General features: G+C 38.0%; 9 non-coding genes across 9 annotated transcripts; all 9 read left to right on the top strand.

Annotated features, from left to right (window-relative positions):
- Positions 1 to 2,145: 2,145 nt before the first annotated feature.
- Positions 2,146 to 2,264, top strand: LOC141326575 (5S ribosomal RNA). The gene has a single exon (XR_012353931.1). It is a non-coding gene; the product is annotated as a 5S ribosomal RNA (ribosomal RNA).
- A 751-nt stretch (positions 2,265 to 3,015) lies between these two features.
- LOC141326632 (5S ribosomal RNA) lies at positions 3,016 to 3,134 on the top strand. Its single transcript, XR_012353988.1, has one exon. It is a non-coding gene; the product is annotated as a 5S ribosomal RNA (ribosomal RNA).
- Positions 3,135 to 3,218: 84 nt separating this feature from the next.
- LOC141327687 (5S ribosomal RNA) lies at positions 3,219 to 3,337 on the top strand. The gene has a single exon (XR_012354966.1). It is a non-coding gene; the product is annotated as a 5S ribosomal RNA (ribosomal RNA).
- An 800-nt stretch (positions 3,338 to 4,137) lies between these two features.
- Positions 4,138 to 4,256, top strand: LOC141326742 (5S ribosomal RNA). The gene has a single exon (XR_012354094.1). It is a non-coding gene; the product is annotated as a 5S ribosomal RNA (ribosomal RNA).
- Positions 4,257 to 5,719: 1,463 nt separating this feature from the next.
- LOC141326635 (5S ribosomal RNA) lies at positions 5,720 to 5,838 on the top strand. Its single transcript, XR_012353991.1, has one exon. It is a non-coding gene; the product is annotated as a 5S ribosomal RNA (ribosomal RNA).
- An 801-nt stretch (positions 5,839 to 6,639) lies between these two features.
- Positions 6,640 to 6,758, top strand: LOC141326630 (5S ribosomal RNA). Its single transcript, XR_012353986.1, has one exon. It is a non-coding gene; the product is annotated as a 5S ribosomal RNA (ribosomal RNA).
- Positions 6,759 to 6,842: 84 nt separating this feature from the next.
- On the top strand, positions 6,843 to 6,961 carry LOC141327736 (5S ribosomal RNA). Its single transcript, XR_012355013.1, has one exon. It is a non-coding gene; the product is annotated as a 5S ribosomal RNA (ribosomal RNA).
- A 12,576-nt stretch (positions 6,962 to 19,537) lies between these two features.
- Positions 19,538 to 19,609, top strand: trnam-cau (transfer RNA methionine (anticodon CAU)). Its single transcript has one exon. It is a non-coding gene; the product is annotated as a tRNA-Met (tRNA).
- A 401-nt stretch (positions 19,610 to 20,010) lies between these two features.
- Positions 20,011 to 20,083, top strand: trnar-ccu (transfer RNA arginine (anticodon CCU)). Its single transcript has one exon. It is a non-coding gene; the product is annotated as a tRNA-Arg (tRNA).
- Positions 20,084 to 24,924: the final 4,841 nt, after the last annotated feature.

The following is a 24,924-nucleotide window of genomic DNA, read 5'->3' as shown; positions in this document are numbered from 1 at the left end:
GTCACTGGAGATGTTTAGAGACAGTCTTTCCACCTATCAGAGAGCAGAGAAGAAAGCTAAAGGACAGTACCTCTCCAATCTCATCAACAGCAACAGTCATCGCCCTGGAATTCTGTTCAGCACTATTAACTCAGTGATAAATCCGGTGTCTGGTAGTTTGAATGATGTATCTGAACACACTTGTAGTACATTCAAACAGTACTTTTTGGACAAGGTTATGTCTGTTAGGCAAGTCATCAAAAAAAATCCTGCTATTGTCAGACCCTCACAAGAGGCACAATATGTGCTGGAGAACTTTGAGGCAGTTACCCTTGTGGACCTTAAAAAAGCTGTCCATGAGTTGAAGGCCGCCACTTGCCCTCTTGACGCCGTTCCTGCTAGGATTATGAAGGAGGCTATTGACATCATGGGACCCTGCCTAGTCTCCTTTATGAACAGCTGTCTTTGTTTGGGCATTGTTCCCGCTGCTCTCAAGCATGCCATTGTCCGACCGCTGCTAAAGAAATCCAACCTTGATCCTTCCATACTGTCCAATTTCCGTCCTATATCTCATCTGCCATTCTTGTCTAAGCTGATGGAGAAGCTCGTTGTCTCCCAGCTCCAGTCTCATCTTCAACTGCACGCCATTGCCGATAAATTTCAGTCTGGTTTCAGGTCTAGGCATAGCACGGAATCAGCTTTACTTAGGGTCCATAATGACATTCTTGGAGCACTGGACAGTAAAAGCTCTGTGGTTTTGGTGTTACTAGACCTGACCGCTGCATTTGACACTGTGGATCATGCTGTCCTCATCTCACGACTTCAACACACTGTCGGACTGCAGGGCATGGTTCTCAGATGGTTTTCTTCATACCTCACAAACAGGACTTTTTCAGTAATGCTTAACGACCTCTCCTCCTCAGCCGCCCCTCTGTCATCTGGTGTTCCACAAGGATCAATTCTTGGTCCTATTCTGTTCTCACTCTATATGCTGCCACTTGGTCAACTCATCTCCAGTCACAATGTCCGTTTTCACTTTTATGCAGACGACCTTCAGATCTACCTTCCTGTGGTTCTGAATAACCGTTCTGCACTGGACCCTCTCCATAATTGCATCCACAACATCAGAGAATGGCTTTCCCAGAATTTCCTTCACTTGAATGATGGAAAGACTGAGTATATCCTGTTCACCCCGGACTCACCCAACAGTTCCCTCACTTTTGGTCCTCTTACACCTCAGTTTGCTCCGACAGTGCGCAACCTGGGTGTTATTTTTGACAGTGGTTTGATTTTTGGTAAACAAATAAATGCAGTCGTAAAGGCAAGTTTTTACCAGCTAAGGCTCCTCAGTAAGGTCAAACCATTCTTGTCCCGAGCTGACCTTGAAAAGGCTGTCCATGCCTTTATCAGCTCGCGGATTGACTACTGTAATGCCCTCTACACTGGAATTAATCAATCACTTCTTAATCGGCTTCAATTGGTGCAAAACGCTGCAGCACGTCTCCTCTCCAACACCTCCAAACGCTCTCACATCACCCCTGTCCTTCACTCTCTCCACTGGCTTCCTGTGCGGTTCAGGGTGGAGTTTAAGATCTTGATGTTCGTGTTCAAGGCCATCAATGGTCTGGCACCTGCCTACCTCGCGGAGTTGGTTAAGGTCTACCAACCAGCAAGAACTCTGCGCTCCTCTGAACACATCGCACTAGTTACGCCCAAGTTCAACTATAAAAAGTTTGGAGGCCGATCATTTGCCGTCCAGGGCCCTAAGCTGTGGAACGCACTTCCGGCACAGCTTCGCAGTAACACTGAGTTGTGTGTTTTTAAATCACAATTGAAGACACATCTTTACAGTCAAGCTTTCGACACGTAGCCACTGACTCGATTGCTGCTTTATGTTCCTTTTTGTGCTTGTATTTATTGTTGTCTGTTGTGATTCTTGATCTTATTCTGGAAAGCGCCCTGGGCACCTTTCTGGCTGTTGTAAGGCGCTATATAAATAAAATTTGATTGATTGATTGATTGATAAGGCCAATTGTTACACTTTTATGGGAGACCGCCTGGGAATACCAGGTGCTGTAAGCTTTTGCCTTTTCTTCACTATTTATATAATATGCTGGCTTTTACGGAGGCTGATCTTTAAATAGCCCACTTTTTGGAGCAGCCCTCGCTTATGGCCATACCGCGCTGAGAGCGCCCGATCTCGTCTGATCTCGGAAGCTAAGCAGCGTCGGGCCTGGTTAGTACTTGGAAGGGAGACCGCCTGGGAATACCAGGTGCTGTAAGCTTTTGCCTTTTCTTCACTATTTATATAATATGCTGGCTTTTAGAAAGATGTGTTTTACCGCTCTATTTATTACAATCATTTACATGTATTATAGAGTTTTAAGTGTTTTACATGTTTTTTAGGCCATTTTATTACTCTTAACATTTTAAGTGTATGTGTCTTTAATAAATGGATGGTTGGCCTGTCATGTGACTAGACACATGACAGGAAGCAGGAAGTACAACTGTATAAGAGAGCAGCATGACAAACAAAGGACAGTCACCAAACTGTTGGATTGAGGAGTTGCTAATTTTAGAGCTCACCTTTCCATTCACCACCTGCAAACTTTGGATTACACTTTCTGTGGATTGTATATACACTGGTGGACACTCACATTGGACTTATCAACACACTGGGGTTCTTGGACTGTTTTTAGGGTATGGACAAATGAACTGTATTCTTTTAACAGAGTTTACCTAGTTTTATCGTGTTGTTTTAAAGTCTTTTATGTGAACCTTGTAAATACACCAAATCTATTTAAACCAATTGTCTTTTATGTCTCATTCTTTTAACCACTAGTCATCTCTCACAGTTAAATCTGACCCCATTTTAGTCTTGTAACTCGGCTGATAAGGCCGATTGTTACACTTTTATGGGAGACCGCCTGGGAATACCAGGTGCTGTAAGCTTTTGCCTTTTCTTCACTATTTATATAATATGCTGGCTTTTACGGAGGCTGATCTTTAAATAGCCCACTTTTTGGAGCAGCCCTCGCTTATGGCCATACCGCGCTGAGAGCGCCCGATCTCGTCTGATCTCGGAAGCTAAGTAGCGTCGGGCCTGGTTAGTACTTGGATGGGAGACCGCTTGGGAATACCAGGTGCTGTAAGCTTTTGCATTTTCTTCACTATTTATATAATATGCTGGCTTTTACGGAGGCTGATCTTTAAATAGCCCACTTTTTGGAGCAACCCTCGCTTATGGCCATACCTCGCTGAGAGCGCCCGATCTCGTCTGATCTCGGAAGCTAAGCAGCGTCGGGCCTGGTTAGTACTTGGATGGGAGACCGCCTGAGAATACCAGGTGCTGTAAGCTTTTGCCTTTTCTTCACTATTTATATAATATGCTGGCTTTTAGAAAGACGTGTTTTACCGCTCTATTTATTACAATCATTTAAATGTATTATAGAGTTTTAAGTGTTTTACATGTTTTTTAGGCCATTTTATTACTCTTAACATTTTAAGTGTATGTGTCTTTAATAAATGGATGGTTGGCTTGTCATGTGACTAGACACATGACAGGAAGCAGGAAGTACAACTGTTTAAGAGAGCAGCATGACAAACTAAGGACAGTCACCAAACTGTTGGATTGAGGAGTTGCTAATTTTAGAGCTCACCTTTCCATTCACCACCTGCAAACTTTCGATTACATTTTCTGTGGATTGTATATACACTGGTGGACACTCACATTGGACTTATAAACACACTGGGGTTCTTGGACTGTTTTTAGGGTATGGACAATGAACTGTATTCTTTTAACAGAGTTTACCTGTTTTTAGGGTATGGACAAATGAACTGTATTCTTTTAACAGAGTTTACCTAGTTTTATCGTGTTGTTTTAAAGTCTTTTATGTGAACCGTGTAAATACACCAAATCTATTTAAACCAATTTTCTTTTATGTCTCATTCTTTTAACCACTAGTCATCTCTCACAGTTAAATCTGACCCCATTTTAGTCTTGTAACTCGGCTGATAAGGCCGATTGTTACACTTTTATTGGGGACCGCCTGGGAATACCAGGTGCTGTAAGCTTTTGCCTTTTTTTCACTATTTATATAATATGCTGGCTTTTACGGAGGCTGATCTTTAAATAGCCCACTTTTTGGAGCAGCCCTCGCTTATGGCCATACCGCGCTGAGAGCGCCCGATCTCGTCTGATCTCGGAAGCTAAGCAGCGTCGGGCCTGCTTAGTACTTGGATGGGAGACCGCCTGGGAATACCAGGTGCTGTAGGCTTTTGCCTTTTCTTCACTATTTATATAATATGCTGGCTTTTAGAAAGACGTGTTTTAGCGCTCTATTTATTACAATCATTTAAATGTATTATAGAGTTTTAAGTGTTTTACATGTTTTTTAGGCCATTTTATTATTCTTAACAAGTGTATGTGTCTTTAATAAATGGATGGTTGGCTTGTCATGTGACTAGACACATGACAGGAAGCAGGAAGTACAACTGTATAAGAGAGCAGCATGACAAACTAAGGACAGTCACCAAACTGTTGGATTGAGGAGTTGCTAATTTTAGAGCTCACCTTTCCATTCACCACCTGCAAACTTTGGATTACACTTTCTGTGGATTGTATATACACTGGTGGACACTCACATTGGACTTATCAACACACTGGGGTTCTTGGACTGTTTTTAGGGTATGGACAAATGAACTGTATTCTTTTAACAGAGTTTACCTGTTTTTAGGGTATGGACAAATGAACTGTATTCTTTTAACAGAGTTTACCTAGTTTTATCGTGTTGTTTTAAAGTCTTTTATGTGAACCTTGTAAATACACCAAATCTATTTCAACCAATTTTCTTTTATGTCTCATTCTTTTAACCACTAGTCATCTCTCACAGTTAAATCTGACCCCATTTTAGTCTTGTAACTCGGCTGATAAGGCTGATTGTTACACTTTTATGGGAGACCGCCTGGGAATACCAGGTGCTGTAAGCTTTTGCCTTTTCTTCACTATTTATATAATATGCTGGCTTTTAGAAAGATGTGTTTTACCGCTCTATTTATTACAATCATTTAAATGTATTATAGAGTTTTAAGTGTTTTACATGTTTTTTAGGCCATTTTATTACTCTTAACATTTTAAGTGTATGTGTCTTTAATAAATGGATGGTTGGCTTGTCATGTGACTAGACACATGACAGGAAGCAGGAAGTACAACTGTATAAGAGAGCAGCATGACAAACTAAGGACAGTCACCAAACTGTTGGATTGAGGAGTTGCTAATTTTAGAGCTCACCTTTCCATTCACCACCTGCAAATTTTGGATTACACTTTCTGTGGATTGTATATACACTGGTGGACACTCACATTGGACTTATCAACACACTGGGGTTCTTGGACTGTTTTTAGGGTATGGACAAATGAACTGTATTCTTTTAACAAAGTTTACCTAGTTTTATCGTGTTGTTTTAAAGTCTTTTATGTGAACCTTGTAAATACACCAAATCTATTTAAACCAATTGTCTTTTATGTCTCATTCTTTTAACCACTAGTCATCTCTCACAGTTAAATCTGACCCCATTTTAGTCTTGTAACTCAGCTGATAAGGCCGATTGTTACACTTTTATGGGAGACCGCCTGGGAATACCAGGTGCTGTAAGCTTTTGCCTTTTCTTCACTATTTATATAATATGCTGGCTTTTACGGAGGCTGATCTTTAAATAGCCCACTTTTTGGAGCAGCCCTCGCTTATGGCCATACCGCGCTGAGAGCGCTCGATCTCGTCTGATCTCGGAAGCTAAGCAGCGTCGGGCCTGGTTAGTACTTGGATGGGAGACCGCCTGGGAATACCAGGTGCTGTAAGCGTTTGCCTTTTCTTCACTATTTATATAATATGCTGGCTTTTAGAAAGACGTGTTTTACCGCTCTATTTATTACAATCATTTAAATGTATTATAGAGTTTTAAGTGTTTTACATGTTTTTTAGGCCATTTTATTACTCTTAACATTTTAAGTGTATGTGTCTTTAATAAATGGATGGTTGGCTTGTCATGTGACTAGACACATGACAGGAAGCAGGAAGTACAACTGTATAAGAGAGCAGCATGACAAACTAAGGACAGTCACCAAACTGTTGGATTGAGGAGTTGCTAATTTTAGAGCTCATCTTTCCATTCACCACCTGCAAACTTTGGATTACACTTTCTGTGGATTGTATATACACTGGTGGACACTCACATTGGACTTATCAACACACTGGGGTTCTTGGACTGTTTTTAGGGTATGGACAAATGAACTGTATTCTTTTAACACTGTTTACCTGTTGTTAGGGTATGGACAAATGAACTGTATTCTTTTAACAGAGTTTACCTAGTTTTATCGTGTTGTTTTAAAGTCTTTTATGTGAACCTTGTAAATACACCAAATCTATTTAAACCAATTTTCTTTTATGTCTCATTCTTTTAACCACTAGTCATCTCTCACAGTTAAATCTGACCCCATTTTAGTCTTGTAACTCGGCTGATAAGGCCGATTGTTACACTTTTATTGGAGACCGCCTGGGAATACCAGGTGCTGTAAGCTTTTGCCTTTTCTTCACTATTTATATAATATGCTGGCTTATACGGAGGCTGATCTTTAAATAGCCCACTTTTTGGAGCAGCCCTCGCTTATGGCCATACCGCGCTGAGAGCGCCCGATCTCGTCTGATCTCGGAAGCTAAGTAGCGTCGGGCCTGGTTAGTACTTGGATGGGAGACCGCTTGGGAATACCAGGTGCTGTAAGCTTTTGCATTTTCTTCACTATTTATATAATATGCTGGCTTTTACGGAGGCTGATCTTTAAATAGCCCACTTTTTGTAGCAACCCTCGCTTATGGCCATACCGCGCTGAGAGCGCCCGATCTCGTCTGATCTCGGAAGCTAAGCAGCGTCGGGCCTGGTTAGTACTTGGATGGGATACCGCCTGGGAATACCAGGTGCTGTAAGCTTTTGCCTTTTCTTCACTATTTATATAATATGCTGGCTTTTAGAAAGATGTGTTTTACCACTCTATTTATTACAATCATTTAAATGTATTATAGAGTTTTAAGTGTTTTACATGTTTTTTAGGCCATTTTATTACTCTTAACATTTTAAGTGTATGTGTCTTTAATAAATGGATGGTTGGCTTGTCATGTGACTAGACACATGACAGGAAGCAGGAAGTACAACTGTATAAGAGAGCAGCATGACAAACTAAGGACAGTCACCAAACTGTTGGATTGAGGAGTTGCTAATTTTAGAGCTCACCTTTCCATTCACCACCTGCAAATTTTGGATTACACTTTCTGTGGATTGTATATACACTGGTGGACACTCACATTGGACTTATCAACACACTGGGGTTCTTGGACTGTTTTTAGGGTATGGACAAATGAACTGTATTCTTTTAACAGAGTTTACCTGTTTTTAGGGTATGGACAAATGAACTGTATTCTTTTAACAGAGTTTACCTAGTTTTATCGTGTTGTTTTAAAGTCTTTTATGTGAACCTTGTAAATACACCAAATCTATTTAAACCAATTTTCTTTTATGTCTCATTCTTTTAACCACTAGTCATCTCTCACAATTAAATCTGACCCCATTTTAGTCTTGTAACTCGGCTGATAAGGCTGATTGTTACACTTTTATGGGAGACCGCCTGGGAATACCAGGTGCTGTAAGCTTTTGACTTTTCTTCACTATTTATATAATATGCTGGCTTTTACGGAGGCTGATCTTTAAATAGCCCACTTTTTGGAGCAGCCCTCGCTTATGGCCATACCACCTTGAGCGCTCCCTAGTGGTGACAGGAAGTGGTACAGTGAGAGAAGCAAGGAGGAAGAAGGAGTGTGTTTGTTTGAGTGGAGTAAAGGATTCAATTCTTTTCACATTGTTTGGAAAAACTGCTCCAAAGGAGTGTTTGCGTGTTGGGGGGTCATTTAATCCTCAAACAGTGTCGTGCTGTTTGGGGATAAATACCTCACACAGCAAGGAAAGAGAAATGGCTGGACAACAGGAGACGGGAAGAGGTCGAAACATGCAGGACAAGAGAGATGGAGAGCGCAGCTATGGAAAGGAACTGACGGTGCTGGTGGAGATGGAGGGGGAGGACAGAATCACAATGATGGAACTATTAAAGAGTGTGAAGGAAGAATGCGGAGGAGTGATCGGTTGCAGGTATAAATCTCCAAAAGAGTATGAGTTAACAATGGAAGATATGAAGGCAAAAGGAAAAATTCTGGATGGTTTGAAGATAAAAAACAGTCGTGTAATGGTGAAGGAAGTGGATTGCATGGAGGTGGTTGTTTCTTTCTTAGGACTGCCTATGTATATTCAAGATGAAGAAATATTGAGCAAACTAAAGGATTGGGGAGTAACAGAAGCGTCTAAAATCAAGAGGAGAATGTGGCCGGGAACTGACATCGCGGATGGGACAAGGTTTTTAAAAGTTAAGTTCAATAATGTTGTTAAATCGTTGCCCTATTCAACGAAATTTGAGACGCTCGGAGGGACAGAACACTTTAGGGTGATACATGACCGACAAGTGAAGGTTTGCCGTTTGTGTATACAACCGGGACATGTTGTGAGGGACTGCCCGAGCTTTAGGTGTTTTAGATGCGACAAACAAGGACACTATGCAAGAGAGTGCAAAGAGGTGAATTGTGAAGTGTGTGGAATGCGGCCAGGACTGTGCGTGTGTGAAACGCCGGCTATGATGGAAGAAAGGAACGGCGAGGGGATAATGGAAGATCTGTACGAGGAGCTGGAGAGTGAAGAAAAAGAAGAGGAAGAGGTAATTGTTGAAGGAGAGATGAGTCAAAGCACTTGGGGAGAGAAAGAGAGAGCGACAAACAGGGGAGATACTAAGAGTGAGAGCAGCCCAGAGGAGGCGGGCGTGGGGCAACAGATGAGACAGAGAAAGAAGAAAAAAAGAACAGCAGGTAAAGAGATGGATCAGAGAGGTCTGGAGTGTGAAGATGGAAACGGGAAGACGGAAAAAAATGACAATGAAGAAGGTGGTAATGCTAAAAGTCAAGGAGAAAAACATCTGGAGAGAAGAGGAATGAAGAAAGACGAAGGGGGAGGAAAGGAGAAAGAAATGATAGAAAATCCTGTGAAAAACGGAGAGGAAGACATGGATACATGTGAGGGGAAAGGTATATTGAAAAAAAGAAAGAAGGAAAGACTGGAGGAGCAAAAGGCAGAAAGTAAGAGTTTGATTTAATTGGAATGAGTATAAATCCCTTAAAAACTGTGATAATCATTATGTGGGGTATTTTGCACATTGCGTGTCTGAACAGTAACGGGCTAAGAGACCTAAAAAAGTTTGAGAGGGTGAAGAGACTGTTAAAAGCTGATGTGCTATGCCTACAAGAGACGCATTGGACAGGGGATATAATGGACAATATAAAAAAGAGTTGGGAGGGGGAAATTTATGTGAGTCATGGAAATGTAAAAGCATGTGGAGTGGCGATTTTGATAAAAAGAGACAGAGTGCAAAATGTGAAACAAATTTATAAAGATGGAAATGGGAGAATGCTAGGACTTGAATTTAAGTTTTGTAATGAAATGTTTAGGCTTATAAACATTTATGCACCGAATATAGAGATTGACAGAAAAGAAGTCTTTAAGGAAATGAAGACACAATGGAAAGAGAAGTGTATAGTAGTTGGGGATTTCAACGTGTGGTGCACGAGACTGGATGCTTCCAGTAGTGCTAATTTTAAATCTGATGGGTCAAGAAAGTTCTTAACAGAGTGGATGCAGAATGAAGACATAGTAGATGTGTGGAGGGAAGAGAATCCATATAAAAGAGAATTTTCGAGAAGACAAATGGTGATGGGTAATTTGAAACAGAGTCGTATAGATTTATGTTTGGCAAAAAGAGAAATGTTAAAATATGTTAAAAATGTGAAATATAAGTTTGTCAGTTTAAGTGATCATGCTGTGATGACAGTCAAGATGGGTGTAAGTGAAGAGGAGAGGGGAGGGGGTTTGTGGTGTCTGAATGCAAATCTGTTAAATGAAGAGGCATATAAAGAAAATATTGTAAAATGTATAAATTATGAAATGCAGAATTCTCTATTTGAGGAAAATGTATGTGAATGGTGGGAGGGAATGAAAGAGAAAATTAAAAAAAGAAGTATTAGGTATTCAAAACAAAGAGATTTTATGAGGAGGAGTAAAGCAGAAGCTTTGGAAAATGCATTAAAAGGGGAAGCGGAAAAAAATAGAAAATAATCCTGAGTACAGTGAAGAGTGCTTTTGGAGGTTAAAAACAGAATTAGAGGAGTATGAAAAGGAAAAAAGCAAGGGAGCTATAATAAGAAGTAGAGCTCAGTATGCTTTAGAGGGAGAAAGAAGTACAAAATTCTTCCTAAATTTAGAAAATAAAAAGCAGAGGAGAAAACACATTGTAGAGTTAGAAAATAGAAAAGGCGATAAAATAAATGATTTTGTTGGGATAATAGGAGAAGTGGAGAATTTTTATAGGGAATTATTCAAGAAAGAGGGTGTAAAACAAGAATGTGTGGATGAAGTCTTGAGTACTGTGAACGTGAAGCTAGACGAGGATGAGAAGAATATGTGCGAAAGAGATATAGGTATTGAAGAAATAAAAGATGCAATAAATCAGACAAAAAAGAATAAAAGTCCGGGCTCGGATGGTTTGACACATGAATTCTATAAGGCCTTCATAGGGACCCTAGCACCAATACTGCTAAGGTTGTATAAAGGTATGGAGGAGAGAGGGGAAATGCCGAGATCCATGGGCTTAGGAATAATAACTATCTTATATAAAAATAAAGGAAATCCATTGAAGTTGGAAAATTATAGGCCTTTGAGTCTGCTTAATTCGGATTATAAAATTTTAACAAAAGTAATAGCCAATAGAATTAAACAGGTTGTAGGGAGTATTGTGTCGCCTAGCCAAGCATACAGTATAATGGGGAGAGACATTATGGATATCATATGTACAATAAGAGACGTTGTAGAAAACATGGGAAAGGATGGGGAAGGGGGGTTGGTTTTATCTGTGGATTTGAATAAAGCTTTTGATAGAGTGGAGCACAGTTTTATTGAGCAGACAATGGCGAGATATGGGTTTGGAGACAGAATAAGAAAATGGATCAAATTAATATATGACAATGCCCGGAGCTGTGTTAAAATTAATGGGGCATTAACTGACCCCTTTCCATTAGAAAGGTCAGTCAGACAAGGGTGCCCATTATCTGCTTTGTTATATTCAATAACAGCGGAGCCGCTGGCATCTTTGATAAAAAGTGATAAAGAAATAAGAGGTATTCAAATTCCTTATGGAGGAGTAAGTGTAATCCACCAATATGCTGATGACACAACTTTTACTGTCAAGGATGTAAAGAGTGTTAAGAGAATAAAAATGCAGATAGAAAAATATGGAAAAGCTTCAGGTGCAAAGATAAATGTTGACAAGTCAGAAATAATAAGTATAGGAGGGGTGGAGATAAAAGGGTCAGATGTTCCATTTAAAATAACGAAAGAGTATTTAAGGATATTAGGAGTGAATATTGGAGTGAATGCGAAAGAGGCTAGAGATGCCACATGGACTGGAGTTTTAAATAAAATAAAACAAGTACTTAATTTCTGGAGGCAAAGAGAATTGAGATTAAGAGGAAAGGTAGTTGTGGCTAATTCGTTAATACTCACTAAATGCAATTATGTGATGGGAGCAATTGACATGCCAGACTGGGTTTTGAACGGAATAAAAGAGGCTGTGAATAATTTTGTGTGGGGAGGTAAAGGAATTAAAATATCAACAAAAACACTGATAGCAGACTATAAGGAGGGAGGTCTGAGGTTGATAGACTTAGAGGTTAAGAGGAAAGCAATAAGAGTTAAAACAATAAAAAAATATTTATGTGACAAAGTACAGTATGGGTGGAAGGGATATATGAATTTTTTTTTAAATAAAGGTGGAGGATGTGGTGAGGAAGGACTGTTTATGGCTTTTAAAAAACCTATGACTGAGAAAATGCCAATGTTTTATCAAGAAGTATTTAGTGCTTGGGCTGAGTTTTTGGTTAATGTTAATTATGAATGTGACAATATAAATCAAGTACTTGACCAGCCATTATTTCTGAATCCAAAAATTAAAAGGGGAGGGAAAATGCTTTATAATAAGTTGTTTATGAGGGCGGGAGTTAGGAAAGTGAAAGACATGGCATATGAATATGTTAAAGGTTTTTTGCCAAATAGAGCTATATATGATTGTGTAGTAGGATGGGATGATGAAATTGAGAAATCTAAAGTGGATTGTGAATGTGAAAACATTAAAACAAGCCTACCAGAAGGGTGGGTGCAAAGGATTGAGAAAGAGACTGTAAAAATAGGAGATTGGGGATTTCCTGAAATGTATGTTATAGATAAAAAGGGAAAAAAGTTTTTGTGTCAGTTAAATGTGAAAACATGTTATAAGATGATGGTGAAAAAGGAAATCAAAATGCCTGCCTCTGAGGTGGTTTGGCCAAGGGTATTCCCTGGAATAAATGTAAAGACAATTTGGAGGAATTTAAATGTGAAATACAATGGACTGGATTGTGAAAACCTGGACTTTAAATTAAGGCATAATAGAATATATACAAAGGTGGTGATTCATCAAATGAACAAAAATGTAAAACGAGAATGTGATGTATGTGGGACAGAGCCAGAAACATTAATGCACATTTTTTTTGAATGCAAAGAGTTGGAAGCATTTCATACAGAACTAAAAGTGTTGGTGAAAAAAGGAACGGGGAAAGATGTGATAGGGGATGAATGGAGAAAGCTGTTTTTGTTTGGGATAAACATGAATAAAAAGGATAGGAAAGTGAATTTATGGAACTTTGTATTAAGTAATGCAAGATATGCGATATGGGTAAGGAGGAATATGGCGTATTATGATAAGAAAAAAGTGGATGTAAGGGCAATGTTCAAGACGATTTTAAGGAAAAATGTGTATTTGATGTGGAAATGTTTGCCTAAAGAGGAATTTGAAAAGGCTTTTGTGGAAGGCAATGAGCTGGTTTGTATAGAAGAGGGAAAAGGGTTATGTATAAAATTTTGATAAATATGATTTACGATGAGTCTTGCATCAAAATGTCATTGTTTTGATTTGGGTTTGTGGTTTGTATTTATGTTGTGTTTTTGAAGTGATATACACATGTCATAAGTTTGAAGATGTAAAGATGTGAAATTGAATTATTTTTGTCATGTAAATATTTATTTTGTACTTTTTGATAAAAAAAAAAAAAAAAAAAAAAAAGAGCGCCCGATCTCGTCTGATCTCGGAAGCTAAGCAGCGTCGGGCCTGGTTAGTACTTGGATGGGAGACCGCCTGGGAATACCAGGTGCTGTAAGCTTTTGCCTTTTCTTCACTATTTATATAATATGCTGGCTTTTACGGAGGCTGATCATTAAATAGCCCACTTTTTGGAGCAGCCCTTGCTTACGGCCATACCCCCACCTGAGGCGCTAGAGAGCAAACAGGAAGTGAGTTGGCAGTTTGTAGTGTGCAGTAGGTGAGATAGGCTCACCATTTTTCTGGGTGTTTTTTCACATTTATTTTGTTTGTTTTTTAGTTAGAAAAAGTTTTTTTTTGAGGAAGGTTTTTTTTAACCCCAAACAGGTCTTTCTGTTTGGGGTTTGAGACAACCAAAATATGGATTTAATGGACAAAGAACACGGACTGGTAAAACAACATGAGATGGGAAATGCGGAACCAGGATTTGTTGCAGACATAACTGAAAGGAATATAAATGAAAGACATGGAGAAAACAATAATGAAACGTGGGCGACGGTGGTTTCAAGGAGGAAACAAGAAAGAAAAACAACTGGACAAGAACGGAAAGGAGATCTACAATCAACTGAAGGTATTGGAATTGAGAAAGAAGTTGGAGAAAAAAGAAATGTTTTATCTCAACGACAACAAATGATACAGAAATTAAGCAAACAAACAAGGTATCAGAGGGAATACAAGAAAGAAGCAACATTAACAATGACTGTTAAAGATATAGAAAATATAACAATACTAATGATAATTAAAGCAGTTGAAGAGAAAGTTGGAATGGGAAAATTGATCGGACTGAGAAGAAAAAATAATTATGATTTTGAAATGACTATGGAAAGTGAGATGGACTGTGATTTGCTGTTGAATGGAATAATGATAAACGGACAAGAATGTGAGATAAGGAAATTGTGTGCAACAGAAAGAATGGTGTCTTTCTTGAGTCTGCCCAGCTATATAGAAGATGAGGAAATCAGTCAAAAACTAATCAATTGGGGTGTAACTCCCATTCTACCACTAAGAAGAAGATATCATCCCGGGACAACGGTGGCAGACGGAACACGATTTTTGAGGGTAAAGTTTCCACAAGAGGTGACGTCTTTACCATACAACACAAGCTTCAGGACTGAAGAAGGAGTGCAGTACTTCAGAGTGATTCACGATAATCAAGTGAAGACATGCAGGATCTGTGTAAGTCCGGAGCATGAAAAAAAGGACTGCCCACAATTCACATGCAGAAATTGTCTTGAGCAGGGGCATTATGCGCGAGACTGTAAAGTCCCGCGGTGCCAAGGCTGCCAAAAGACAATGTTAAGATGCAGATGCGAGATAGAAGACGAGGAAAATGAATATCCAGGAATGGAAATACAAGAGGTAATGGGAGTTACAACAATTGAGAGGTTAAATGACTCACAAAGGCAGACGCAAGGAGAGGACGAGAAACAAGATGACGAGGAAGAGGAGAACAACAACATAGATGAGAATAAAGAAAAGAAGGAAGATGAAGAACAAGGAATGGAGATGGGAGGAGGAGCGAACAAAGAGGATATAAATTTGATTAAAGAAGGATTTTCTAAGGAACAGGACGATGTGGACACTAATGAACTGGACTACGAAAAAGGACAAGAAAAAGAAAAAGCTGAGGATAAGGGAATAAAGACACTGACTGAGGTAAGAGGAGCAGACAATGGGGGGGGGGGGGATTCGTGGAATGGAAAACAAAGGAAAAGAAAGACTGAATAGATGTGTAAAAACAAGAAAAGATGGCTTAGACATTCAACAGGTTCTTAAAAGGCAGAAGATAAGAAGAGAAGAGCAAAAGACTGGAGAGGAGGAAAGCTGAAATGGGTGAAGTAAAAAATACTTTTTTGAAAGACAATGAAACGGATTGAATGGTGGGTTTTGGTTTTTCCAATCTTTTCTTTAATGAGCTCTATATCAATTGTATCGCTGAATGCTAGAGGATTATCCAAATGTCAAAAGTTTGAAAGATTAATGTGTCTGACCAAAAAATGTGATGTGCTATGTTTACAAGAAACGAAATGGGAAGATAAAATAAGTGATGAAATTAGAAAATTATGGAACGGAGAAATATATAGTAACTGTGATATGGAAAGGAAGAGAGGGGTAGCTATTTTAATAAGAAAAGGAGTATTTGAAGAAGTAAATATAGATTATAAAGACACAAAGGGAAGAATAATAATTGTTAAATTTGTGTGTAATGGAAAAGAAATGAAAGTGTGTAATATACATGCACCAAATGATGAAAGAGATAAATTTAATTTTTACAGGGATATGAATGAGTTAATAGAAAAACATGACAACATTATGGTGTTAGGTGATTTTAACACTGTAATACAGAGAATTGATGTAGATGATTCAATGGGATTTAGAAGAGATAGAGGGAGGAATGAACTACATAACATAATGGAGAAATATAATATGGTGGATGTGTGGAGAGAGAGGAATGGTATGAAAAGAGAATATTCAAGAAGACAAATTGTTGACAGAGTTCTAAAGCAAAGTAGAATAGACTTATTTTTATGTAAGAAAAAGGAAGCATATTACGTCACTAAGGCGTCTTACAAAAATTATAGTGAGAGTGATCATGATTTTTTATGGATATTGATGAATTTTAATGAGGCTGACAAAGGACCAGGGGTGTGGATATTAAATGCAGAACTTCTAAAAAATGAAATATACAGAATGGAAATAGAAAGTATAATAATTAATAGTGTAAATGAGGAAATGTATGAAATGGAAAAAGGGTTTTGGTGGGACATTCTAAAAAAAAAGAATAAAAAAATTCTCAATGGAATATTCAAAAAAATGGCAAAAAGTCAAAAAGATGAAAGAAAATAAGATCAAAAAAGAGTGGGATGAAGAAATGAGGAAAGTAAATGAGCATGATGAAAATATTGATAAGATAATAGAATTACAGGAAGAATTAAAGAAAATAGAAGAAGAGAAGTGTAAAGGAGCAATAATAAGAAGTAGGGCGAAAGACATTGTAGAAGGAGAAAGAAGTACGAAATATTTTTATGAATTAGAAAAAACAAGACAGAGAGCAGATATAATAAAAAGTATTAAAACAGAAGATGCAAGGATTGTAGAAGATAAAACAGGAATTTTGGAAGAAGTCAGAGAATTCTATAAGCATTTATTTACCAAAAATGAGATAGTTTTAGAAGATGAGGAATTTGTATTAAGTAAAATACAGGTTAAAGTTAATGAGGGAGACAAAGAAATGTGTGAGAGTGAGATTACGGAATTAGAAATAGGAATTGCAATTGATCAACTGAAAAATGGTAAAAGTCCAGGAATAGATGGATTAACAGCTGAATTTTACAAGGTTTTTAAAGATGTGTTATGTCCAATTTTAAATGAAATATTTATAGATAATTTTAAAAAAGGGAATTTAACGAATAGTATGAAGAAAGGTATGGTGAAAATAATTTACAAGAAAAAAGGTGATAAGAGAGACTTGAAAAACTACAGACCACTAAGCATGTTGAATACAGATTATAAAATATTAGCCAAAATTTTAGCCAATCGATTGAAAATAGTAGTACCAAATATAATTACTACAAATCAAGCATATGCTGTTCTAAGAAGAGATATTACTGATGTCATTAACAATATAAGAGATATGATATGGTACATGAAGGAGGAGAAAGAAACAGGATATATAATAAGTGTGGATTTAGAAAAGGCTTTTGATAGAGTTGAACACAAATACTTGATACATGTGATGGAGAGATTTGGTTTTGGGGAGAATTTTTTAAAATGGATAAAATGTTTATATACAGATATAAGTAGTTGTGTAAAAGTGAATGGTTTTTTAACTAAAGATTTTAAAATAACGATATCAATCAGACAAGGTTGTCCTATGTCAGCATTATTATACACTTTAGTATCTGAAGCTTTAGGACTGGCAGTAGACCAGGAAAAGAACATAAAAGGAATACGCATAAAAGGAGAAGAATCAGAACAAAAAATATTTCAATATGCAGATGACACGACATTGTTTGTAAAAGATATTAAAAGTATGGATAAAGTAATGGAAGTTTTAGAAAGATATTGTAAAGGAACAGGGGCAAAAGTTAATAAAGAAAAAACTACATACATGAAAATTGGATTACCGAATGATCTGCTGAATAAAATGCAATTTAAGGAAGAAAAGAAGAGTATGAAAATTTTAGGTATAAGGGTTGGAGAAAATGAAAATGAAATAAGAGAAGTGGTATGGGAGGAGGTTTTAAAAGGAATGGAGAAGAGATTAAATTTCTGGAAATTAAGAGGATTATTTTTAAAAGGGAAGGTTTTAGTTATTAATTCTTTGTTTTTATCAAAAATGTGGTATGTATTGGGTTCTGTGAGTTTGCCTATATGGGTGTAGAAAAAAATAAAATCTATTGTTTTAAACTTTTTATGGGAGGGGAAACCATCGAAAATTGCTTATGACACTCTAATTGGAAAGGTGGAGGAAGGAGGGTTGGGACTAATAGATCCATTAATAAGAATGAAAAGTATAAGAATAAAAACTATTAATAAATACTGGAAACATGGGAAATATGCGTGGAAGGGTGTAATTAACTATTTTTTAAATAAATGTGGAAAAATGGGAGATGATGTTTTATGGATGAAGCTAAAAGAAAACATGATGAACGGAATACCAGAGTTTTATAAAGAGGTTGTAAAAGCATGGGGTGATTTTAGAAAGCATGTTGTTTGTACGTCTTTTACCAGGGAAGAGATTTTAAGACAACCATTGTTTTTAAATAATCAAATTAAAAAGGGAAATGATACCATTTTTTATAAAAAATGGTTTTATGCGGGGATAAAGCAAATAAAAGATATCTTGTATGAAGTGATACCTGGTTTTGTACCGGTGCAAGTAATAAGAGACGCAATTGTAGAAAATTATGACAATGAAACTAAAACAGTCTTAGAAAAACAATACAAACAAATGAAAGAAGTAATACCGGAAGAATGGATAAATATTATAGAAGGTACAGAAGAAACAAAAGGTAATGATGGAATGATGATTGATTTTAAAAGTAATGACAAACAGCATGCTTTTAAAGATGGTATTTTAAAGATGTTTTATTCTTGTTTATGTGAAGATGTTTTTATCACACCAAAAGCAGAAGGATATTGGCAAAGATTGTACCCAAGTATGGAAACTAAGAAAATATGGAAAAATCTAAGAGCTTGGTGGAAAAGTCCAATTTTAGAAAACTTTGATTATATTTTAAGACATAATTGTTTATTAAGTGAAATGAGACTGTGTAAATTTGGAATGGCAAGTGATGCAATATGCAAGGTATGTAATAGGGAAGATGAAGGATTGATACATATTTTTTTAAATGCACAGGGTTAAAATGTTTTATAAAAAAATTAAAATAAATGACAAGTAAATTGGGAGTAGAACAAAGATGTATTGATGAAGAATGGGAAACAATGTATTTATTTGGTTCTAAAGGTAATTTTAAGAATGTGTGTTTTTTAAATTTGATATTAACCATTGCTAGATTTGTAATTTGGAGCAAATGAAATTTTGTCAAACAAAAGAAAACAAAAATACCTGTGTGCAAACTTTTTAAGGTGAAGATGTGTTTTATTTTAAATGTTTTGTTTGATTACTGTAATATGAATGAAGAGAAAGATGTTTTTGTCAAAATTTTTGTAAATGATAACCCATTTATTGAAATGACATGGTTTCGATTTAATGTATTGTTGCCAGAATGTGATTCAGACTGTTTATAAAATGTATTAACATGTTTAAAAAAAAAAAAAAAAAAAAAAAAAAAAAAAAAATGGATAAGGCACTGGCCTCCTAAGCCAGGGATTGTGGGTTCGAGTCCCATCTTGGGTGACTTTCAGCAGAGTGGTGCAGCGAAGGCGTGCTGGGTCCATAACCCAGAAGTCGATGGATTGAAACCATCCTCTGCTAATCTTGTTTCACTTTTATATGTGCTCAGGTGCTGCAAGACAAGTTAGAAACGTGTGCCAGAATCAAGTGATGTTGAAAAGACCAGTGCACGAGCTCTACAGCAAGTCAAGCAGAGTGGCGCAGCGGAAGGGTGCTGGGCCCATAACCCAGAGGTCGTTGGATCGAAACCATCCTCTGCTAAGCTTGTGTCACTTTTATATGTGCCCAGGTGCTGCAAGACAAGTTAGAAATGTGTGCAAGATTCAAGTTATGTTGAAAAAACAAGTGCACAGGCTCTTCATCAAGGCAAGCAGAGTGGCGCAGCGGAAGCGTGCTGGGCCCATAACCCAGAGGTCGATGGATCGAAACCATCCTCTGCTAAGCTTTTTTGGCTTTCATATGTGTCCAGGTGCTGCTTAAAGAAATGACGCTGCAACTGGTAAACTTGTTGTAATTAGCAAAAAAATTCATACATAATAGACTAGTTAGAAATGTGTGCCAGGCTCATGTGGTTTTGGAAAGACCGGCGTATGGTACTCTCGTCAAGGAAAGCAGAGTGGCACAGCGGAAGCTTGCTGGGCCCATAACCCAGAGGTCGATGCATCGAAACCATTCTCTGCTAAGACTTCTGAGCTTGTATATATGACAGAGCCTCCCAAAAAGAGAAATGTTCAGAGCCTGTTTGTGAAAACCTAAAGTCACTTGGTCCTCTCACAAAAGTTGTTCATCCAGAAGCTGAATGAGATGAAGAACTAAAAGAAAAAGTAAACCACTGCATGACAGCCCCAGTGGCCTAATGGATAAGGCACTGGCCTCCTAAGCCAGGGATTGTGGGTTCGAGTCCCATCTGGGGTGACTTTCAGCAGAGTGGCACAGCGAAAGCGTGCTGGGCCCAGAAGTCGATGGATTGATACCATCCTCTGCTAATCTTGTTTCACTTTTATATGTGCTCAGGTGCTGCAAGACAAGTTAGAAACGTGTGCCAGAATCAAGTGATGTTGAAAAGACCAGTGTACGGGCTCTACATCAAGGTGAGCAGAGTGGCGCAGTGGAAGCGTGCTGGCCCCATAACCCAGAGGTCGATGGATTGAAACCATCCTCTGCTAATCTTGTTTCAATTTTATATGTGCCCAAGTGCTGCAAGACAAGTTAGAAATATGTGTAAGAATCATGTTATGTTGAAAAGACCAGTGCACAGACTCTATATCAAGACAAGACAAGCGGAGTGATGATGTTTGGATGGGAAAAGAAGGGAAAAAACAAAAAGTTAATAAACTTATGGATAAGTTTAATGAAAAGTGCAATATGGGAAAGAAGAAATATGGCTAAAAAAGAAAAAGTGGTTTTAGATGTTTGGACTTTGTTTAAAAGAAAAACAGAACTGTACATTAAAACACTGCATGGGTATTTTAAATGTGAAAGCAGATTGAATGAATTTTATCATGTTTTTACACTTCAAGTTTATCAAGTTTTAAAGGATCTTTTGTGGACGCTGCCAGAACGTGAAAACGATTAAATGTGAAAATGATTGTATTTATTTTATGATTAAATGATTTGTGTTTACAATAACAGTTATTTTTTATTTATTTTTTTTCTCATGTTTTTATTCCACACGTTTGTTGTGTCTTAAAAGATTTGATGTGGAAACTGACAGAAGATTCTGAAATTCTGAATGTATGTATAATGAATGTGAAGTGAAAATGTTTTGTTTATGAAAAACTTTTACTTTTTTGTATTTTTAATGTTTGAAATTTCTTAAAAAAAAAAAAAAAAATGGATAAGGCACTGGCCTCCTAAGCCAGGGATTGTGGGTTCGAGTCCCATTTGGGGTGACTTTCAGCAGAGTGGTGCAGCGAAGGCGTGCAGGGTCCATAACCCTGAAGTCGATGGATCGAAACCATCCTCTGCTGAGCTTGTTTCAATTTTATATGTGCCCAAGTGCTGCAAGACAAGTTCGAAATATGTGCAAGAACAGTGGCGTAGCCACGGGTGTGCCAGGGTGTGCCGGTGCCACCCACAGTGGCATCTGGCACACCTAAAAATAGATGCAGAATTATATATATACACAACACACACACATAATATATATATATATATATATATATATATATATATATATATATATATATATATAGCCTAATATTTATATGTGGCCGGCATAGGCTTAACTTAAGGCTAAACCGCGCTCAAGCGCGCGCATAAAGCTTGCACCGGCAAAAGTAATGATTATGAATACGTTGTGGGAAAATAAAATATTTTAATTATTTGTTAATAAAATAGTGCAGCATTATTCTAAGTAAGTGTAGGCTGAAAAGATGAAGATTGCCGACGCTGCAGATATTTGAAGGTTTCTATGGATTTCTTTGTGTGTCAAGTAGCCGGTTCATTGCTGTGACGCGCTATATTTCACGGAGGCTGAATGATACTGCAGAAAGTGCATCTTGTTTATTTTCTCTTTTTTACAAAAGCACAACTTTGGTGTTATTTTGAGTGTAGTGTACATATATACTGCATGTATGATGTAAATAAATCTCTTGTCTGTATGACCAAACATTGCCGAGTATTTTAAGTTCTTTACGCTGGGGGAAAAAAAAATCAAGGGATTCGCGGGCTAATTATCAAGTTGATATGCGCACATAATACATATACAGTGCATATTCATCTAAAAGCAGTAGCTTACATAATACATATACAGTGCATATTCATCTAAAAGCAGTAGCTTTGGCGATGCCCGAAACAGGAACAATGGCGAATTCTCTCTATTTTTCTTTTTCTTTTTTTTTCCTTTTATTTCTTTCTTTTTCTTTCTTTCTTTCTTTCTTTCTTTCTTTCTTTCTTTCTTGTTTGATTGTTAACAAAACTACTATTTTTTTACCTCGTAAATGAACGTGGTTACAGATAATAAATCCTCAAAACACACACGACCACTGTTTAAAGGAAAACTATTTTCGTTAAATACAGTTTGCAATACAACATATTTACCGTTTAAACATGTATACAGTATTTCTTACATTTAAATTCGTTAATAAGAATTTTAAAAGTAGCCTAACTTCATTTCATTGTCGTGAAAAGTCCAATGCGACTAGTTTAGGTAACTGACATCAGGTCTCTTTAGATTGTTTTGCAAAAAGTTCTACAGCAAAGAATAGATCAGATTAAAATAAACATGATGTAAGAAATGCAAGTCTGCACACTGCGGACTATAAAGCAAAATATCTGCGCTCAAAACCGCTTAATTGAGCTGCGTTACACGATATTACCCAAATACACAATATAATAGCCTAAAATAACAGATTTTTTTAGAGTACATGTGCACACTATAAAATCAACTGATGCAAGCTGGTAATCACTCAAATTGGTCCACCAATGTGATGAATGCTTCGTTAACCTCTTCCTCCTCTCATCAAGTGACGGATCCGTAACCCCGCTTTGTTCCGGGACCTCGCAGTTTACAGATTAAGCAGTGTTTACAATATTTGTTAATTTAAAATTTTAATTATTTTTGTTAAAAAATAAAAAAAGTTAATAAACAAATCTGCCGCTGTTTAGACTGCCAACCAATCCGCAACAGCCGCTGACTGTGACGTCACTGACGTGTAACCGCCGCATCTTTGCCGCGCATTCTAAACAAAATAGAGAATTGTTTACTAATTCTGCTAGCTAGCAATATGTTGCAGAGCTCCCTGCTTAATTTTTTCTCTAAAAAACCTCGGCTTGATGGACAGCCAGACACAAGCCCTGCACCTGCAGAGGATGTTTCTCTCTCCCCGGGCCCAGCATCAACAGGTGCGACTTCTCCAGCACAGCAGGCTGAGGAAAAAACTGCTGAATCAGAAGACACTGAAATGGCCTCCACCTCAGAGCTTAAGCCTACCAACCTTTCTGCAGTAGATGAGCCTCCATGCCAGCCAAAACTGTATGCTTTTCCAGTCACACAAACGGTCAGTGGAAAGAGGAGGAATTTTTCTGCTAAGTGGTATGACCGGTACAATTGGTTAGAGTACAGCATCTCAATGGATGCTGTTTTTTGCCAGTCCTGTCGCCACTTTAGTACTGATGTTAAGGAGGACAGATTCAGCAAAGCAGGACTGAGAGATTGGGGGCATCTTGGTCAGTTTTGTATAAAACACGAAGCCAGTAAAGCCCATTCTGCTGCTGTGGCCCGACACAAAGGTTTCATGGAAGTAAAAAGGGCTGGAAAAGGTGACATCATGCATCAGGTTACAAAAGACGCACAGGGGCATTTTACTGACCTGATTGAAAGAAACCGGGCACATATCAAAGTTATCATTGACATTTTGCTTTTCTGTGCAAAACAAGGCATTGCACTGCGTGGTCACAAGGAAGACACAGAAAGTTTGAATAGAGGAAACTTTTTTGAATTGTTTAAAGTGCTTTGTCAGTATGACCCCGAGATAAAACAACGCCTTGATGAGCTTCCAGCTAATGCAAAAATGATGAGTCCAGACATTCAAAATGACCTCCTTGAAACCGCAGCATCACTTCTCCTCCGCAAAATCAGAGCAGAATTGCATGCACAGACTGACACCTATTATGCCATTTTAGCTGATGAATACAAGGACAACTCAAAGAAGGAACTAATTGCTGTCTGTGTGAGGTATATATTTAATGGCAATCTAAGGGAGAGAGCTGTCGGATTTGTGGCAACAGATGATATGACATCATCTGCCATCGCTAACAAAATTTTGGAAGTACTGGAACCACTGCAGCTGGATCCTGAATTGTGTGTGGGTTTCAGTTTTGATGGAGCGGCAGTCATGTCAGGTGGGAGAGCTGGGGTGCAGGTGCTTCTCAAAAAAACTTTCCCCCATGCTGTGTATGTACACTGCCACTCGCATCGCCTGAATCTTGTTCTTTCAACAGCCTCAAAAGTGTCTCCTACTGTGGCCACTTTTTTTGATGTTATAAATTCACTGCACCATTTCATGACTGGAGCCAACAGACATGCACGGTTTCTACAAATTCAGAAAGAGCTACACCCCAAAAAACCCTGTCTGGAGCTTGTGCGCTCCACGGATATTAGATGGAGTTCAAAATCTGAGTCTGTGAGTCGGGTTTTGACTTTGTAAGATGTCATACTGGAAACACTGAGTGAATTTGCAGAAGGCTCAGGCCAGACCAAAATAGATGCAGAGTCTCTTTTGCAACAAATACAGACCAAGAGATTCATCTTTCTCCTTGTTGCATTTTCGAAGCTGTTCAGTGCAAGTGATTTTGCAAAAAAAAGGCCTACAGTCACCATCTGTTTCTGTTACTGACTGTATCCACATGATTGAGGGCCTAAAAGAAACTTTTTCTTTGTTTAGGAATAATTCAGACAGGGAATTTGAGAGAATCATTGAGCTTACTGGTGACGTCATGAAAAAAAACGATGTGCAAAACTGGGACACAGTGGTCACACGTAACAGAAAATTACCTGCCAGGCTTTCCGACTCACATGTGACCTCTACAGTGGGCAGGTGTGCGCCCATTAGGAGTGACTTGGATTTGCAATCCTTGTGGATTTCCATTCTTGACAGACAATTGATGGAACTTAACAACCGTTTTCAGAGTGATTCTTATGGAATAATGAAGGCTGCCGCCTCCTTGCTGCCCGGATCTGATGCGTTTGGCCAGATGGGAATATTACAGGTACCGAGCAAGCACTATGGACTTGAACTGGAAGGTCCTGAACT

Source organism: Garra rufa, chromosome 2 (assembly GCF_049309525.1).
Source record: "Garra rufa chromosome 2, GarRuf1.0, whole genome shotgun sequence".
NCBI classification, from domain to species: domain Eukaryota; kingdom Metazoa; phylum Chordata; class Actinopteri; order Cypriniformes; family Cyprinidae; genus Garra; species Garra rufa.
The sequence above is the reverse complement of the archived record's forward strand: the minus strand, read 5'-3'. Positions and strand labels throughout refer to the sequence as shown.